Raw genomic sequence first — 4,144 nt, 5'->3', positions numbered from 1 at the left:
TTACTTCAATCTTTCTAGTCTAACTCTTTTTCACTTGGTGTTCAGTCAGTGTCAGGGCACACATCTGCTGTGACCTGTTGTAAGAGAGGGCTGCTAGTCCACTGCCTGTGTAATGGATATGGAATGCTCCAAGTAAGTGCCTCACCTTCTACAGCAGATGAACGTATGGGAGAAGAGAGTGAGGGATAGATTAGTTATGTCATCTTGGTTTCGGGCAAAAAAACTGATACAGATCATACTAAAGCTTGATCCAAAAAGGATTTGGGAGGAGGTTATTGGTCTTAGATCATCACTACTACTTAGCTTTCTCAGGGGTTAAAGGCCCAAATTATGACCTAGAACAGAAGCCTTGCCATATCTGTTTAGAAATGGATTGCTTGCAGTTGCTTTTATTTCCTTACAGCCCTTTTGTTGTATCAGAAAATGAGATGCATTTTTCCCTCTTGTCTCTTCCCTGTAAAACAGAAGGAGCAGTTGCTGCTGTTCATAGTGGGACTGTGCAACTGAAGGAAGTGGTTACACTGGAGAGGACTTTTCCTTGAAGGAAGTATGAGGTGAAGGGCAGTGCCACCGAGGTCCAGATTACTAGTCTTTCCTAGTGATTAGTTGCTGTTACCTTTGGAAAATTCAGGTTAAGAATGTGGCTGTAACCTCAGTGACTCTAATATTGCATTGCTGAAAAGAAAATAAATAAAGTAGTAGAAGTCAAGTCTCTAAACCTAGGAAAACTGGACTGTCACATAGCAAAAAACACTGCAGCCATAAAAAGACATGAGCTAATAAATAATGGTGGCTGAAATGTGGAATGTGCATGAAAATGTAATGACTAGACTGTTCTAAATTTGAGAGTTTTCTGAAGGCTTAACCTGTGAGGTGCCACCAGGTGGAGGTAAACAGATGGCAGAGCGAACAACTGGAGAAGTGGATTTCAGAAATACAGGCTCTCCACAGGGTATGGCCTAATACAGGTGTATCAGTCCATACAGAAACCCCACAAAATACTAGTAACAGAGGGTGAAAGATTGCTGCTCCAGAAACAGGATGATGAGAGCAGGTAAGGTAAGCTCAGCCAAAACTGCAAATATACTTGTCCCTTGCTTGAGAGAGGAGTAAGTCAAACTGATGAAAAGGATGCAGATTAGAATTTTGTACGTTGGGATACTGCTGGTCGCATTTTTACAGAGTATTTTATGTTAACGTTGCTTGCATAGATGGCTCACCATGGGAGGTAGTCAGAATTTACCTTTTTCTTCCATTAGCGTATCCTGGGGAGTGAGTGTGCCAGGCTTATTGGCATTTGAGTAGGACTAACACGTCTAGTGCGTGATTTATAGGAGAAGGTAGTCAAAGCAAGAGCACTGGGGTTTTTTCTTTCTTTTTTTTCCAAAGGTTCCCGATATGTAAATAAATCCACAAGGGGAAGAAAGAGAGAGTTAGAATCTATTTGTTAGGGAAGTACTTTACAGGATCTAATTTCTGTACCAGTAATGGGAGAAAGCCTGGACTGAGCGAGGGAGTACCGACTGCGCTGCTGATCCGCATGACAAGGATGAGGCAGGGAACAGGAAACAGCCTGTGGTGGCTCTGTGAGGTTGCTCTTTGCACTACCACAGATAAAGCAAGTTATTTTAGAGTAAGTACTAAGCCTAAGTAATCTACAGGAATGAGGCTCTAGGATAAGAGTGTCCTGAGCAATTAGAGAGCGAGGCCTGTTAGTGCTGATCCAGGTCACGCAATTCAGTTCTGTAGGAAAATGAACTCCCAGATAGTCCTGCTGCTGGAGACACAGCAGCGATGCAGGTGGAGAGCAGCTCCACGTTAGCCTGTTGGTGTGGTGCAGCTGGAACAAGAGCTGTTCCAAGGGTCAGTGGGAAGGGGAAGGAAAGGCCTTGCTCCTGGCACAAATGATGCTGAGCTGGGTGCTGAGGTCTGTCTGGTGTTCCCAGTGACAGCAGCCAGGCGAGCCCGGGCGTGTGCTCACCATTAGGTGGTGGTCTAGAACAACGGGAAAAAAACTGCAGGTTGAGATTTTCAGAGCAGCACTACAAACTCAGCTGCAACCCTTCAGCGTAATGGGCGCTATTTTTTCAGTAGAGATTAGTGAAAGGATGTATTTTACCTTTAACTGTTCATTCTCCCTGTTGTGCGATGAGCCACGTCCTTCTGTGCGTCATCTCTTGACACATGCAACAGCAAAACCACCCACATCCTAAATTCTGTCAAAACTTTATAGTCTCCTCTTCTTGTCCTGTTTTAACACGTCTGCTGAAAGAATTACACCCTGAAGACACTGAAGGACAGAGGTATGTGCTTTCCTAGTGTAGAGAGCTCTGCCAGATCTGGAATTACTGCAGTGGTCAGGGACAGAGGGAACAATTTCCATTTCAGTTTATGAATTGCCTGTTAACCTGAATTTAGGTATTGGCTAGAACTGGTGTTTAGGAACTGGAAGTAATGGACAAGTTGGGAAGAAGCTAAAAATCATAAAAGTGATGCTTCAATGAAACTACCAAAGCACTGTGTCGCTGATTTAAAACTACTGTTACACACTTTTTTCTTTTGTCCTGTTTCATAAGCATAAACATTTTCAAATGTTTGGATACAGAAGTCATCCCTCCCAGTCATATATCACTGATCCTGTGCTTTTCTGCCTGTGGTGACAGGCAAGCAGTCTCCAGTCTTACTGGAGCCTTATTGTAGCCACTTTTTTTTAAAGGCATGTCCTCAAATCTAGCCTAAGAGCAGATGAAAATGGTGTTTTCCGTACATTTTTGGAACCATGATTGCATAGGTATTTGAGGGATGTAGTTGCTTACTTTGCTGTAGTCAAGCCTGTGCTGTCAGTAGCTAAAGAGCACTGTCAGTGTTGCACAACATACAGGCTGTTACTGATTTTCTGCTAATGAGATGCAATTAAAAGGAGTAGAGACACATTCTTTTTCCCTGGGTTCCGCTGTGATTTACATTTTCCTGGTGTCTGTTTAAACAATTCAGTCCTATTCAGAGCTAACAGGCCTCTGCTGATCGCAGTGCTGGACAGTAAACATGAATTATTTCAGTACCATTCAGCCAGAGACGATGCTTAACTGTGTCAGGTGCTAATTTTAAATCCCCATCTCACTTTGTCAGACCCCTGCTGTAAAAGCAGCTATGGGCTACAGCACAGTTTTTTATGGCAGAGTTGTCAGTGCTGTGACCAGCATTTTTTGGATTCTCTAGAAGATGGGTTTGATGAGAGATGTGAGGCGTTGACAGCAATCCTTTCATCAGCACTGTCTCAGGTCTTCAGGGATTATCAACCACTGGCACTGATACAGATAAAATCCTTTTCACTACAGTCTGTAGACTTCCTTTCATTTGTGGTTTTCAGTGCATTGCCAGTGTTAATCAGTCTGTAGCTGTCAGTAATACTTGTCTGGTTGATGTTTTCACGATGGTTTGAAGCAGGAACTGAGGTGAGGCAGACAGACCATTTAGTAGGGGCAAACATCCATCTGCCAATGCTCTGGCACAAAGCTGCTGTTCACTTCTCTTGCTTCTGGGAGATGCTACTTCCAGGGATGTCCCAATAAGGATTTTTTTCTTAAGGTACTTGGGTTTTAGTAAGCTTTAACTTTCTATGTTATGTTGCTTGCAAAAAAAGCAAAGCCATATTAATGCAAAATTGTATTAAAGTATCAAAACCCAAAATCCTTTTGGAAGTGCTAGACCCAAAACTAACAAAGCAGATTTTAGCTACGGTGGCTCACAGTAAGGAAAGGAGTAGATTAAAGGCCTGTAGCTAACACAGAACAAAAATATAGATCAGCTACCATGGTACAGAAAATCAATAATGTATTGAGATTCTGGCATCCTTTCCAGCAGTAACCTGGAACTAACTTGATGCTCAGCCACTCCTCTGAGTACTTTATGCTTTTAGGTACCTGCTCAGCCAACAATCACCATCCTTTAGGCACTTCCTAAGACAATAATCAGCACCAGAGACATGGTGGAGGGGCAGCACTAACAATAGGTACAAATAATACGAAATAAACTTCTCATGGCATAAGTCTTAGATAATGTTGCCATTTTCTTACTGCTTGCCAGGGAGCTACAGACTAATCCTGCTTCAGCAAGGTGATCTCTGCCCAATCTGCCTGCCAGG

This window comes from Myiozetetes cayanensis, unplaced genomic scaffold (assembly GCF_022539395.1).
Source record: "Myiozetetes cayanensis isolate MyiCay16 unplaced genomic scaffold, myiCay2020 scf1, whole genome shotgun sequence".
NCBI classification, from domain to species: Eukaryota; Metazoa; Chordata; class Aves; order Passeriformes; family Tyrannidae; genus Myiozetetes; species Myiozetetes cayanensis.
The sequence above is the reverse complement of the archived record's forward strand: the minus strand, read 5'-3'. Positions refer to the sequence as shown.